Source organism: Diadema antillarum, unplaced genomic scaffold (assembly GCF_040938485.1).
Source record: "Diadema antillarum isolate AM-2024a unplaced genomic scaffold, OU_Dant_1.0 seq00000680_RagTag, whole genome shotgun sequence".
Lineage (NCBI taxonomy): Eukaryota > Metazoa > Echinodermata > Echinoidea > Diadematoida > Diadematidae > Diadema > Diadema antillarum.
In genome coordinates this window covers 36,890-53,762 of record NW_027271585.1, presented here as the reverse complement: position 1 = coordinate 53,762, position 16,873 = coordinate 36,890, and positions in this window count along the sequence as shown.

Here is a 16,873-nt window from a genome sequence, read left to right as displayed (position 1 = left end):
TTTTTTTTTTTTTAGGGGAGAATCTGAGATACCCAATCTGTATAAAAATGTTCACATGGATGGATAAACTGCAGTAGTGCAGAAGTATTGAAAATGATGGCATCATCATAATACAACATATCATAATTTGATTTATTCAACAACATGACGGCTCGTATGGATATGAGTTGACGAGAGAAATAGTTTGTAAGATATTTTTCCAAGATACAAATGTATGACTTCTATTTAATAATGTACAAGTGACTACTAGAGAATGGAGCTGGCATTGTGTGTCTGTGTATTGAAGAGTGCATGTGGGAATAATTATGTGAGATCAGTGGGGGAGGGAAAGATGGGAGGTAAATGCACATGTGGTGGTATTAATGACGGATGTGTGTGTGTATGTGTGTATGTGTGTGTGTGTGTGTGTGTGTGTGTGTGTGTTTGTGGGGGGGGGGTTGAGTGTAGAGATGTGGATGTGGGGGTAAGTACATACATGTAGGTCCTACACTGTATGCATTTGTATATTATTCAACTTCTACAGCTGTAGGTACATCTCTGACACTGTTTTGTCTGTCCTTGTTACATACGTTCACCTCATACCAGCTAATGGCCGTGCCATAAATATCTTGCCTCTACTATTTACCTTCATGCTACTTCAAAACATTTGGAGATGATTCTACAAAATGACCATGTAGGTACATATTAGGCAATGTTTGAGTGATAATTCGGGAAAATTGAAATTACAACATAGGCTAAACTGCAAAAATTGCGAATTTTTTCAGTTTTTCACAAATGTAACAAAACAGCACAACAACAAGTAATAAATAATAGAGAGGACAAAAACAATGGTTGTTTTCCAATTATCTTTATTAATGCCAGCATACTATGAATCATGTTTCACTCACAAATGCTTTGACACACATTTTCTTCTACAAAATGTCTGTCCATGTTACGAACGTTCAATTACTGCAACCAGTACATTCACACATACGGTAATTGAAAAAAAAAAAAAATGTTGTTAAGTTATCTTCCACCTACTGATTTTAGATAGCAGGCGAATGAAAGTCTTTAGTGACATGCCATTGAACATGGCAAAGTCAACTTTATTTTCTTACCTAAAATGTAGCGCAAGTGGGCCCCATTACCATGAAAATGCCCACATCTGTTTGAATAATACAGAGTTTTGGGCAATTGGTGCACACGATTGCTACGATTTTGTATTTTATATGCTTTTGTATATTGTTTCCCCAAAAATACGGGGATGGAAAGTTATTTGGTTCTGATTTTTTTTTTTTTGGTTTTTTTTTTTGAGATTGGACATATGTCCTGACTCTATAGGACCGGGGGTGGGGTGGGGGGGGGGGGGTGGGGGGGTGGGGGGGGGGTGGGGGGGTGGGGGGTTGGGGGTGGGGGGGGGTTGGGGGGGGGTGGAGAGAGGAGTTTTACATATAAAGCAACGTGGATATATTCACCCCTGCAGTATATAGTACATGTACTGCCTGGCTCAATCCGGCAACTACGCTGCATGGTACAAAACCAATGTGCCGGTGCATGTAACACGCACACACATACTGCACGCACAAATTCATACGCATCCCCGCACATACAGTGCACCTTTTAACTACGCAAGTCCAGCATGGGCAACCCGTCCCCTGACCTGCGGGGCTATATATGGGGGTGGCGCAGGTAAAACAGAAGAGGAAAACAGAGAACAGAAGGAACCAGAACCAAGGAACAAGGAAACTCAAGACACTATGCGACACGGTTCTCAAGTTCCAGTTTTTCCCCGGCATCACTCACCTAACGCAGGGTAAGTGCTGCCAAACCAACATGTTTTGCAAGGCGCAAATAAATTTATCGCAGCAGCTTGAAGCGCCCTGCGCAACACTGTACATACAAGGAAAGACGAAATTGCTCAAAACTTTGATGAAGGCGATTTTGAGCAGAGAACAACGAAGTACATGAATACCATCTCAATGAAATGGAGATAGTTTGTTAGTCTATCGTGTGAAAGAGAGATGTGTCCTTGGTGAATTACAGGACATGCTGAAGTGTTGCAAGGTGCCTCCTTCCAGATGCCATGCATGACATACAGAAGGTGTGATTTCTGCTGTCTATTAAGACATAGTCTTGTATTAACTGATTAATGAGGGTGTTCTTACAAAGAAATATAAAGTAAGCAGCCACATCATACATGAGATCATTTCAATATGGCAAAAATGATTCTAGAAGTAAATCTCCTCCTATACATGTATTTGAACCAAAGCACTTCGCCAACAAGACAAAGTTGTTGGGTCTGCAGCTCAGGAAGCTCTGCATGTTTAGACTGTTGTCCTTCATATTTAGGGAATATGAGGTTAATGAACATGATACTCTATATAATGAGACATGGTGGATACTTCTTTTCCACCTGCATGTTTGCAAGAAATCTTGGTTGGCCTATTTGCAGCACGCAGGGATTGATCACAATTAGCTGTATAGCCAGGTTTCTCCTTAAGCATTTCCATGTAAGTTTCATTACTCCTATGTATTAAATCAGTAAAAAAACATCCTTCAACTCTCAGTGTGCTACAAGTATATTTCCCACCCGTGCTGCATGCTGCAATAGAGCTAAATGCATCATAACAACTTTCTGCATTACCTCCTACATTGACATGACAGTAACTTAACATTTTTACAACTCAATTTTCATTTATGATTTCAACATGGGATTTGGTTCTCCAAAACAGATGTCTGTTCTTACTGCAGCTGACATCAGACATCTATCAAGACCAAACCAAATGCAAAGCGGACAATTAAGGAACTTGAGATGCAAGCAAAAAAGTTTTACAAGTTGCTGGCCCAGATGGAAGATCCAAGCACACTCGTTCTCTGTTTTAATCTGACGCAAAATTAGGCACTACCAAAATCATCTATTGGCGAGGCCTTCTTGTTGCCAGCTATAGCTTTATATTCTTGGAATCATAGAGCACAAGGCCTCGGGTGACCCTAAAAGCTCAGGTGAACAGAGTAGAGATGATATACTACATTGTAGTATACTATACACTTTTACTCCTGGCTTAAGGAAAAAATGGCAAGATGGGCCAATCAGACAAGAAGTGCCCTCAAGGACTTCATAAAGAAGAAACAAGTCTCCAATGAGTCTCTAATGACCCACACGTACATGCAAACTGATTTTGTACAAAATATCCACTGAGAACAACCTTGAGATCAAACATCTGTAGGTTTCCAGTACATGCCGGCACTCTTACGTGCACATGCCTGCTGACAGGGCTTTTGGCCATGTTGAGAAAAAGTTGTGGCCGATAAAGGTAGTCTTGCTCCCGGAGCAATCCTTGGAAGTCTTCTCCTGCATTTGACATACAATGTATACACGCCTATGGATGGGACTGGAATGCACACAAGATAAAAGGGAGGCAATGGACAATCGGCGTGTTTCTACAGAGAATCCAATTCACCTAGAATTTGCAAACACATAATCAAATACTGCGCAAATGCAGACCCGCGTTGTTTCAACAGAAAGCACAGAATCAGATAGAATCTGAATCTCCCCCTGTATGCAGTTGTGACAGGATGTCTGAAAAGTTGGCTAGTGCATTGTGGGCCTGGGTAGAACATTACTAGTGATCCAGTGTTCGCGAATATCAATCATGGCGCTTAGTACGATGCATTTGATTGCATTTGGGATGGTGTTTCTGAGGTCCGCTTTTGCATTGTCTGATGAAGCACCACAAACCACTCGAAGGAAATGTCTCATCAGAGCAATTCGGGACTTGCATCGTCGTTCTAAAATCAATGCATGCCAGCGGCGACGGAAGTTATTTATAATTCTAATTTATGATCATAACCACGCTGAAAAGAGCGACATTCGACGCCCTGTGTGAACACATAAGGCCTGGTCTTCCAGACCGATTGGAAAACAATTACCAAAAACCAATAACTGTAGAAGAGAGTGGCAATTACCATCTGGCGCCTGGCAACTCCATGCAAATTTAGGACCATTAGTCATTTATTTGGAGTGGGTAGATCGTCGTTCTAAAATCAATGCATGCCAGCTGCGACGGAAGTTATTTATAATTCTAATTTATGATTATAACCACGCTAGGCATTCTGTATTATTCATTTCGCATTGTCGATGTAGATGGACACAATATTCCCAATCAGCACACCTGGTTTGAGAACATGGTCCTGCCCCATGTTACTCATCCTTTGCGGCTTCATAATTTTCGGATGAAAAGAGCAACATTCAACGCCCTGTGTGAACACATAAGGCCTGGTCTTCCAGACCGATTGGAAAACAATTACCGAAAACCACTAACTGTAGAGAAGAAAGTGGCGATTACCATCTGGTGCCTGGCAACTCCATGCAAATTTAGGACAATTAGTCATTTATTTGGAGTGGGTAGATCGTCGTTCTAAAATCAATGAATGCCAGCGGCGACGGAAGTTATTTATAATTCTAATTTATGATTACACTGTATAACCACGCTATGCAAGCTGTATCATTCATCTCCCATTGTTGATGTCGATGGACACAATATTCCCATTCAGCACACCTGGTTTGAGAACATGGTCCTGCCCCATTTCACTCATCCTTTGTGGCTTCATAATTTTCGGATGAAAAGAGCAACATTCAACGCCCTGTGTGAACACATAAGGCCTGGTCTTCCAGACCGATTGGAAAACAATCACCAGTACCGAAAACCAATAACTGTGGAGAAGAGAGTGGCGATTACCTTCTGGCGCCTGGCAACTCCATGCAAATTTAGGACCATTAGTCATTTATTTGGAGTGGGTAGATCGATGGTATTGTTTACCCTGCCTATGTCAAATGGCCTACAGGTAAGCATACATGCAGATCCTCTACGCTACTAACGAACTGTTAGATCTAAGGTCTACCTAACACTGTAAGAGTTAGTTATTGAGATCTAGAAAGATCTGTCTGTCCAGAGGATTTTTTTTTTTAGAGGTCTATAACATTCAGAATATAACATTAGTGTTGTCTTGATTTAACAATTTTTACATTTATGGCATATTTCAGGAAAAACTTAGGCAAATTTCTTCTATACTTTTACACTGGAGCTCTGCGTGTAGTATCCATTATTAATTTTACGCGGTAAAAACGTAGCTCCTTGAAGCAAAAGCATGATAAGAAAAAAAATGAATAAAACACACACACACACACACACACAAACAAACCAAAACTTCCGTAATTCAAAACGGCGAGGGCCGGTTAACATTCAATATTAATATGTTGAAAACTTGTTACTGAATCCCAACGGATTCATTTTTAACACAACAGTTGACAGCGACTGGGACAGGGAAAGGATGGAAACAGGGAACTTGGAAAGGAAAGCAGACGTCATATCGGTGATGGAAACAAATCATTTTAGTAATGACGCTATTAATTCTTCTTTTTTTTTTTACCCGCCATTGAACTATGGACTTTTATAGTGATGTCGGACACCTAAGAGCGTATTCAAAATCAATGGCCTTTTCAGTGTATTCGAGGGATTATAGTCTGGGTGCCAAAGCCACTTTTTGGGCCTAACCTTGTTTTACCGTCCACCCAATGTTTTTTGATGGTTTTACCCTATTTCGGGGGAGCTGAATCCGAATCTGGATGATGCAACTCTTGCATCCTTGAGGGTTTTGAGATATTCAAGATGGCTGCCAAAATGGCCGCCAAAACCGGAAATTCCCACGTATTTCCTTCTAAATGGTGAGATATTGAAAACAATTGATGGATTTACCCTATTTCGAGGGTGCTGAATCCGAATCTGGATGATGCAACTCTTGCATCCTTGAGGATTTTGAGATATTCAAGATGGCTGCCAAAATGGCCACCAAAACCGAAAATTCCCACGTATTTCCCTCTAAATGGTGTGAAATTGGAAATAATTGATGATTCTCCCTATTTGGAAGGTGCTGAATCCGAATCTGGATGATGCAACTCATGCATCCATGAAGTTTTTGAGATATTCAAGACGGCCGCCAAAATGGCTGTCAAAATGACCGCCAATTAAAACCGGAAATTCCCATGTATTTCCTTCTGAATGGTGAGAAATTGAAAACAATTGATGGATCTACCCTATTTCTATGGTGTTAAATCCGAGTCTGGATGATGCAAACCTTGCATCCTTAAGGGTATTGAGATATTCAAGATGGCCGCCAAAATGACCGCCAAAATGGCCGCCAAAATGACCGCCAATCAAAACCGGAAATATCTATGTATTAGCTTTTAAATGGTGAGAAATAGAAAACAGTTGATGGTTTTACTCTATTGGGTATTCGAGGGTGCTGAATCCGAATCTGGATGATGCACCTCGAGATAGTCAAAATGGCCGCCAAAATGGCCGCCGAAACGGAAACTCCAATGTATTTCCTTCTTATAAATGGTGAGAAATTGATAACAATTGATGGTTTTCGTCAATGGCGCAGTTTGAACTTGCTGTATATACAGTGAAACCGGCTCTACTGGATATCTTTGAGTTGGTACAAAACAAGTGTGACAGCAATAATTAACCCTTCAAGACTACAGATGCGGTTGAATAATTGCAAGATTACACTGTTTCCTCTACATATAATGGATAAGTTTTGAACACTAACAATTAATGGACAAGACATGTTCATCTAAATCATATTGTGATAGTGATGTAAAGAAGTGTACTGAAATTACCCAACATTACCTGCCTTAATCCATGAGCAGTTTTAATTTCTTTATCCATGAACACTCAAATTGGTTATTTGGTTTATATTGGTGGTCTTGATGACATTGTTGAAGACACGAGTGGGACATTTTTATTGTTATGCTTCAATTTTTTCTTCAATATGATGTAACATTATGTATGTATATTACAAACACACACGAGGGGACGGACAAATCACAGGTAACGCGCCTTGGAAAAAAAAACTAAATAAAAATCAAACGACAACATGGAAGGTAATAGTTGATAATCCAGTACTTACGAATATCATAATCGCGGAGTGCTTTTGAAATTACCCTTATTGATATCAACTATAGTGGTCATGGATGCAACCATTTCCAATGACCTAATCAGAATATGCGACAAGTTTCACAAGAATACGAGGCGAGACTCGTCAGAATACAAGACAAGTTTCAACACCATATACCAACATGCCATAATTTAATATTACTCTATTGATAGCCGAAAAGGATTAACTTTACATCTATGGAGCCATATTATTGGAGACCACAAGCATTATTTCATTACAATTATGCATAAAGACATTTTCAATCGTATCTTTCTTTGCGTCTGTACGTTTCAGTATGATGTCAATATCACTTCTTCTTTTTTGCAGTACGTGTTAAAGTTCCGTTTGAGAAATATCGGAATATCTCAGTATATTACAATACCATTGTGACTGTCATTTTGACTTTCAATAAATTTTGGCTGATTTGACAAATTCGCTCAACTGAGTTGAATTCAAGAATACGAATTATTGCTTTTCACCCTGCATGGGTTTAATCTCCCGCTTCGCGTTGGAGCACAATACTTCACCATTTCAGTATAAGAACATGTTAAGGAGTTTCCGTTCATACAGGACATTTATAGATGTCCGAAAACCTTCAAAGACCTTCAGCACCCTCGAAATAGGGTAAGACCATCAATTTATTTTGAAAAATTTACCATTACAAAAAATATATTGACATTGGAATTTCTGCCACTTGTTTTGGCTGTCATCTTGGACGTCTAAAAACCCTAAAGAATGGACAAATTTCAACAACCAAGTTTCGAGGGTGCTGAATAGGGCCTAAAATTTACAAATTTTTGACAGTTATTTTGGCGGTCATCTTGGACATCTCAAAACCCTTAAAAAAGAACACGAAAGTTGCATCAACCAGGTTCGGATTCAGCACCCTCGAAACAGAGTGAAACCGCCACTTGTTTTCAATTCCACACCATTTACAAGGTAATATAGGGCTCACATGGAAATTTTCGTTTTTGACGGCCATTTAGGGGCCATTCTGGCGGCCATCTTTATTATCTCAAAACCCTCAAGGAAGTAAGAGCTGTATACTGGAGCTTCAAATTCAGCAAACTCAAAATAGTGTAAAACCACCAACTAGTTTATATTTTACACAATTTAGAAGGAAATAGGGGGTCTACATATGAATTTCCGTTTTTCACGGTCATTTTTGGCGACCATCTTTATCATCTCAAAACCCTTAAGGATGCAAGAGTTGTATCCTGAGCTTCGGATTCAGCACACTCAAAATAAGATAAAAACCACCAATTGCTTTCAAATTGTCACCATTTAGAAGGAAATACATGGAAACTTCCGTTTTGGGCGGCCATTTTAACGGCCATATTGACTATCTCAAAATCCTCAACAATGCAGGAGTTGCACCATCTAGATTCTGATTCAGCACCCTCGAAATAGGGTAAAAAAAATCAATTGTTTTCAACTTTTCACCATTTAGAAGGAAATACGTGGGAATTTTCGGTTTTGTTGGCCATTTTGGCGGCCATCTTGAATATCTCTAAAACTTCATGGATGCAAGAGTTGCATCATCCAGATTCGGATTCATCACCCTCGAAATAGGGTAATAGTAGAGCAGATAAGCCGAAGAATTGTGCAAAATTTGAATAAAACATGAAACTTTCACCATTGTTAGTACATGCTATAAGATTAATTCTAAGATCGGGAGGTAAGTCTGAATTGACCTCTGATGACCTCTAGAGGTAAATTACCTCAAAATCTAAGAAAATTGATATTTTGCGTCATTGGTTAATGATAAACACAGTAATGATGCACTAAAACTTAATTTTTGTCACAGTGAAATTGTCTTTATGTTCCACAGAGCCCTGACAGGTTTCTACCTTTGACCTCTGATGACCTCCAGAGGTCAATGACCTCAAAATGTCAGAAAAATGATATTTTGCATCATTGGTTAATGATAAAACACAGTAATGATCTACTAAAACTTAATTTTTGTCACAGTGAAATTGTCTTTATATTCCACATAGCCCTGACAGGTTTCTATCTTTGACCTCTGATGACCTCAAGAGGTCAATGACCTCAAAATGTCAGAAAATTGATATTTTAATGCGTCACTCATAACTGAAACACGATAATCATGTACTAAAAACTAATTTTTGTAAGAGGAATTGCCTCAATGTTCCACTGAGCCTTTCGAGTCAGATTTCTACCTTTGACCTCTGATGACCTCAGATGACATATGATGAGGCCAATGACCTCAAAATGTCAGAACATTGATATTTGGTGCAATTGGTTGATGACAAACATGATTTAGATGTTATATTCATTTGTATTACAATTGAATTGTTTTCCTATTCCACAGAGCAAGAGAAATTACTCACGCGTCTCTACCTTTGACATCTGAGGAAGGTGACAGGTCAATGACCTCAAAATATCAGAATATTGATATTCTATGTATAGTCAATGGTCAACTTTGTAATACCCGATGTACAATCATTTATGCTATAATAGAAGAATCTTGTCATTCCATGGAACATTGGTCATTAGCCTGTGCATTATATCCAACTTTGACCTCTCAGGACAATGAGATGTCACTGAGGTCACAATAACATGTGTAGGCTTACCTGTATTGATGTTTGGCTTCATTGGTGTAATCGTAAATGCTTAATCATGTACAAATCACGCATTGACGTTTTGATCAAAGCATGTATGCATATTCCACAGAGCATTGGTTTATAGTAACAGGTCTCTGAAATGTGAGAGGTCAATTACTTCAGAAATAAAGCTTAAGTTTCTTGAGTGATGGCAGTGACCTCAAATATGACTGTTATGTTTGGGTTAGTTATGTAGACTAGCAAATATAGGCAAATATGGCCATTATCTCGACACTCGAGGAAAACAAGGCCCACGAGACTGATATACAGAGTGTTTAATCTATTCAGTGTAAGTCTCATAGATCTTTTCCCCCATTTGTCGGACTCATTATGGGACTGGTTTGCCTAAGTGTCAAGCTCATGGGCAATATTTGCATAGTTTCCAACTGGTGGGCTTTTATTGGCCAGTGTAAAGCTGGTGGGTTGTTACAGTATGACTGCGATGAATGACTCATGGTCCTGGAGTATACAGTCCACAGCTGCGACATCATGGACCATCTTGAAAACTTCGACATACTGTGAGGCCAAACATGCATTCCACATGAAGCAATCCTGTGTATTGCAACTAGCTATTGCCATCCGAGACCTACCCAGGGAATAGATAAGCATTCATGGCAAACCATGGAGAAAGCGGATTGTGCAAAATATTTTGGAGTTCCAATAGGAGGCTCAGCTGGAATTAAATCGCCACAGCAGCTTAAAAAGGTTATACTTTAACCAAAGACTCTCTCCAGACGAAGATACGAGTATCATAAAGTTCAGGTGTTTTGCTACTCCATGCCGCTCAGGACTGTCCTGGAATATGCATGCATCATCTGGGATCCATTCACCCAGGTGAAACATCATGAAGTTTGGAATGATCCAGAGAAGATATGCACTCTTTAGCTGCAATGACCATCATAATATGCAAAACAAGCAGTGTTACAGCCACACTTGAAAAACAAAACAAAACTACAATGGCAATCCCTGTAAGAAAGTACAGCACAGGCAAATTCAGCGATGATGTTCTGCATATGGGCAATTCCACGGTAACTGACGTTACACGTAAGGATTTTCATGAGATTGTTTACCTTGTAGTTTTGTGAATGAAAGCACCTTGGGCTTGCAATTAGCATTGATGAATAAGTTCATGAGAATGAAGAAATAGGTGGAAAGTTTTTCTCTCAAACTGCATTTCTTATCACATAGCAAGTGAAAATGTGTCGGTAACTGACGTTACGGAAAAAGGACATGGGAAATTATGGTGTAGATGAAAATGGAAATATCTCATGTCCCTGACTTTTAGCCTTTATGTGTTTAATATGGCAATACACCTAGGTTCTTAGGAACAGGTGTGCAAAATAATGTGCACTTTAGATATTTCCTTTTAGCACCACGCCAATTTCAGTGAAGGCATACCGGTAACTGACGTTACGTAACTGACGTTACGCTTACATTTGCCATAGGGTTTACACATGCAAAATCATGATTGGGAATAGCTATGTGATATTTCATAATTCTGACCATTCAGAATGATTTGGTTGATATGGAGTCATACCTTGGTTTATCAGTCATAAATACACAATGAAATGAAACAGTAGTCCATTTTCTTTGTGTTCTATGAAAACTTAAAGGTAAACATGTCAGTAACTGACGTTACGTAACTGACGTTACACATACTTTGCTGTGGGGTCTACAGAGAACTAATTTATTTAACAGGTTATTATACTGCTGCAATGTACCAGTGACAATCCCAGGCAACTACAGCAACAAATTAAAACAAAATCTAAAGACACAAATAATATTGGGTGGGCCCTTATAGGGGGCACCCCCCCCCCCATGCCATAGCACAGTTGGGCAAAAATAATGTAAATGCACAAGAGGATATTTCTTGACATTTGTCTGAAGATTTAATTTTCATTCAACATTTATGATTACACAGAGCCATTAATAGATTAAGCAGTTCCAAGTATAAATATATTGACGTGGCTAAGGGCTTTTTTGTTTGTTTGTTTGTTTTTTTAATGAACAGGAAAGTTTTTATCTACAATTTGTACATAGAGTGCTCTACCCATAATACCTTGTAGTACTACACAAAACATGGATATTTTTGTGCTTGAAAAAAAATCAAATTATCTTCCAGGTCATGGGGAAAAAAACATGTATCAACTCATAAATATGCATAAATATGTATGAAATCTATTGTGATATATTTCTCCTTCTTTTCTTTATTTTACTCCTGATGATCTCCATCATCAATTGATTTAAATGAAAAGTGTCGCACTTTTAATATTTCTCTGTGAAGAAGAAAAATAAATGCTTTTTTGGTCAAAAGAGCATTATTGTCTTATTCCTAGCTTGAAGTAATTTAACTGTTTTTCTTTTCCTTATCACTGATATATCACGGCTTGCAAATAAATTCCAGATACCAAGAAATCGGACTTTGCAACGAAAGAATACTAAAATCGATATAAAAGACTCTTCCTGTTCATAATTATCATGTGTTGTATTACAAAATGTCCCTGCATGAATAGAATAAATTAATCAACAAATACACACTGTATGAACAATATTTTTTAAACCCTATAGAATCCTCTCTCACTTTGAGTAACATCAGTGTTAAGTTTCAAACAATAATGAGTACATGCCTTATGTACCATAATACAAGATGAGCCATGTTAACTACACCACACATTTAAGTGCAAGAGAAGAAATATCTGTTTGTGCATTTGCCTTGAGGTAGAAACTTGACTAAGCTTCCTGAAAAAAAAAAGAAAAATGCCAGCAAAAGCAAAAATTGGTGGAGATTGTTAAACTGTTGCTATACAGCTGTGCAGAAGTTTGGGTTTTTTTTTTTGTAGAAAATGTGGTTAACAGGGAATCATGTCACTGATTAGGCCTACAAACTTTGGTAGCTTTATCATCCCGTAGGACTGGGAATGTACTAATTTGAGTGCGTATACTGCATGTGGCAAACTAAACTTCCAGATGATTTAACCTTAAACTTGTGCTGAATCAAAAATCGAAAGCTCAAGCCCCCCCCCCCAAAAAAAAAAAGATAATCATGGTAAATGAATGAATAAATGAATTTAGAAATTTAAAAAAAAAAAAAAAATTTCCATGGACATACCATGGTAATGACATCATTTCCTATGAAAGGGATTCCTGCTCTTTGTTGTAAGTTGACTTCCCAGATGTATTGAAATGGCCAAAAGTCAAAAAATTTGCCTCAGTTATAATTACTGTCATGGTAACTGACGTTACATACTCGTGTATGACGTTTCGGTAACTGACGTTACACATTTTGTAGTGTTCATTTTGACTCTCCAGTATGCCAAGTATCCTTATTTCTGGTATTAAAATAAAGGCATATGGGCATACATTAGAAATCCCAAGTTACATCATACAGCTCACTTCCTTTGATGAATGAACTTAAAAATTCCTTGTTTTTGGTAACTGACGTTACGTCCATCATTATCAAAGTAATTAACAGTTTTTATCAAATTGTTTAAAGCTACCAGCTTTTTTTTCTATCGTGTGGTAAAAGACTTCTCTGGTAACTGCATACATATGAAAGATTGTTGTTTAGTGTACTAATAAAGTGGATATACAGAGAGTAAGTTATGCGACAATACACTCTTTCTTACCATTGAGTTATAGGCATATTTTGGCAGCCATTTTGAAAATCAAAATGGCCGCTTTTATTGAAAAACATAATGATTCTTAAAACTTCAACTCAAGTACTGTCTGAAAATGTATGATGTTTGAAACAAATATCATTTTGAATTTTTGGCACCTGTGTCCTAGTTACCGTGGAATTGCCCATATACATATGTCTCTCTTTTTGTTTTTGCATTTGTTTGTTGTTTTTTGCTTCATATAGCTCTTTGGATACCTTCTTTAACCAATTAAGAAAAGGCTCCATGGCAGATTACAAGATTACACAGTATAATGAAGATCAGTTCCATGGCAGATCTTAGTCGGCACTGCAAAGGTTTAGATGTCTCTCTCTGTTAACAAAGGATATTCTTAAGCTCCAAGTAAGTACATGGGGTGGTTTACATTGTCTGGGCATAGAGGGTTGGGTTGGGTATATGAGGATATGATGCTTTGTTATAACAATTAGGTCTGAGATATCTGTTTTTAATGTTTGTTTTGACCATCCCGCATGGATCTCCAACGAAAAGGAATGATAATGTGTTAGACCCAGCCGCCACCGTGTTTTTTCAATAGATTTTGATATTACAGTGTAGTTGAGAAAAAAGTAACCGCTCATTGTCCTAGATGGAAGTCAAAATTGAACTGTGTGTGGAATACTCTGAATACAATTTTGGACACACACACACACACACACAATGCATTTTTTTAAATATCATTATTATTTCATAAGCAGCTGGCCATTACAAACCAATGAGACCAGACATCAATATTCTTACATCCTCCAGAGGTCAGAGGATCATCGCTAATGTTCATGTGAAATGAGTACACGCCTTTTTTTTTTTTTTCTTTTTCCGTCTTTATTTTGCTTCTTCACAGATTAACAGATACAGAATTTTGACATTGCTGCATATATAAGTACCGTATAATGTTTTCTTTTTTGCAATGGTAAAAAACAAATTGTAATACAATGCAAGGGGGAGGCTAAAAAACTCCCTCATTTATACCAAAAACAAAGAGCCGAGTCCACTCAGCTTGTTGGGCTCAGCCACAACCCCAACATATTCTCAGTCATGTTTCAGGGATGATTTAATCATCCCTGCAAAACTTTCCATCCCCACTTGTCTACAGGCCGAACAAGCCAGTCCAAACAGAGTCTATAATCATATTGATCATGACAAGTGCAGAGGTTTGAAAATCTGAGTTAAAAGTGTAATTGACTGTAATTAGAATTTAGGAATGTAACTGAGCCCAATTGCTTAGACTGCAAGTAACAAACACCATTTGGTTCTATGAAATGTTAATTTTCCTTTTCTATAAGCTATAGCTCTTTCAACCTTTTCTAGATAAATTATCTCATTCTTAAACTGATCAAAACTTAAGGTCTTGTCTTGACATTTGTTACGGAAAATAAAATGTTTTGCATATAAAATAATGGTGTTTACCAGAGTCTTCTGGGTGTCAATACCAAAACAGATATCAATACAGGTTAGAGGTGAAGAAAGTATTGCAGTTCTTTCTAGCCACTTCGTAACGTTTTGCCAAAAGGTTCGTACATAGTCACAGTAAAAAAACAGATGGAGCAATGTTTGCTCTTCAGTGTTGCATAAATTACAATTTGGGGATGATTTTATACCAATTTTAAATAAAAATTTGTTTGTTGCAATTATACGGTGCAAAAACTTAAATTGAAAGGTTCTAATTTTTGTATCTAATGTGGCAAAGAATGAAATATTGAAACGCTTTCTCCATATAATCAAACTCTCAAGAGGTTGTTGCAAATCTGTTTCCCATTTTAACAAAACACGGGAATACTCGGTTGGACAGATCTTTTTTAACAACTGTGAGTAACAAAATTTAACAGGTGATTTATGGCATACAAATGCTTCCAACCTGTCATCAAAAACTTCAGGCTGCTCATCAACATTTACATGTTCTTGTTTCAAAACTCTTTTCCACTCAGCAGGTATAGCTGATAAAATTGCAAAATAATCTAAATAGTTTGAAATAGGAAGATTAAATTCAGCCTGCAATTCTTCAAAAGACTTAAAAAAACCATTTTCTCGTATCAAATCTCTAACGTAAAATATACTTGCATTGGACCACCTTTTGTAAAATACAGTTTTGCCTGCTACCTTAATAAATGAGTTATTCCAAATCGATTGCCAAAGTATATCTTTATATCTAGCAGGGTTGTAGTATCTGTAATGGGCCCAAGCCTTTAATACATCAATCCAAAAGAGATTTACAGATAAGTGGTTACAATCGTGTGCACTAAAGTTTCCTCTGAAAACACTCTTTCCTCCACATTTCTCCAGAAAGAATTTAGAGAACAATTTCCATTTTTTGGTTCCTGTTTGAGTTTCTTCCTCGAGAAATCTCTTTACCCAAGATACTTTTAATGCCTGACAAAAACTTTCTGCATGTGGCATTTTCAAGCCTCCATTTTTGTAATCATCATACATAATAATACGTTTAATACGGTCAGTTTTTTGGTTCCAAACAAAGTTGAACAGGAGTCTCTGTAACTCATCAAAAAAACGTTTTGGAGGATCTTGTATGTTACTGAATAAATACACAAACTTAGGCATCACCAGTGACTTAATTATAGTAATTTTTCCTAACAGTGTCAAGTTACGGTGTCTCCAAATGTTCAGTGTGCTTTCCGTTTCTTTCAACCTTATTTGGAAATTCTGGTTAAAACAGTCTACACTTCCTCTTAAAGGTATATATATTCCCAAGTAAAATAAATACTCTGTTACCCAGTTCATCTGGATATCTGAACACAAAGTGCCACTCCACGGACCAAGACAAGCGATGTTGCTTTTTTCAATATTAACTTTCATCCCAGATATTTTTTGAAAAGCAGACAGTAATTGAAATGTGTTTCTTAAGTTCACTTCATTAGCAGATAAATATACAATCGTATCATCAGCGTATTGACTAACTCTGAGTTCGACTCCATCAATTTTAATGCCAGTAATGTTCTTACTTTGCCTTAACATGATACCTAGGATTTCAACTCCAACTAAAAACAAATAGGGTGATAAAGGGCAACCTTGTCTGACACCTTTTTGCAAATTAAAATTGCTTGAAGAATATCCATTGTTAATTACACAACTGGATATGTCCGAGTACATCACTCTAATCCATGTAATGAAGTCGTCTTTAAAACCAAAGGTTTTTAAGCAAGCTATTAAAAAATTCCACTCAATATTGTCAAATGCTTTTTCAAAGTCTATTGACACAGCTAAACCTTTGAATGGTTTCATTTGACAATACTGAATCACACCTTTCAATAGTCGAATATTTTCTCCAATATAACGATTTTTTAAAAAGCCTGTCTGATCAAAATCTATTAAAAAAGGCAGGACTTTCTTAAGTCTATTTGCAAGAACTTTTGCTAGAATTTTATAGTCATTGTTCAGAAGTGTGATAGGTCTCCAGTTTTTCAAATGGAGCTTATCTTTACCCTTTTTTGGCAGTAAAGTGATGACACCCCGCTTCATCAGTGTAGACAGCTCTCCATCTATAAAACAAGTGTTAAAAACTTGACATAGTATATCTTTTATGTCTTGCCAAAATACCTTGTAGAAATCTATAGGAAGGCCATCACAACCCGGAGTTTTTTCACT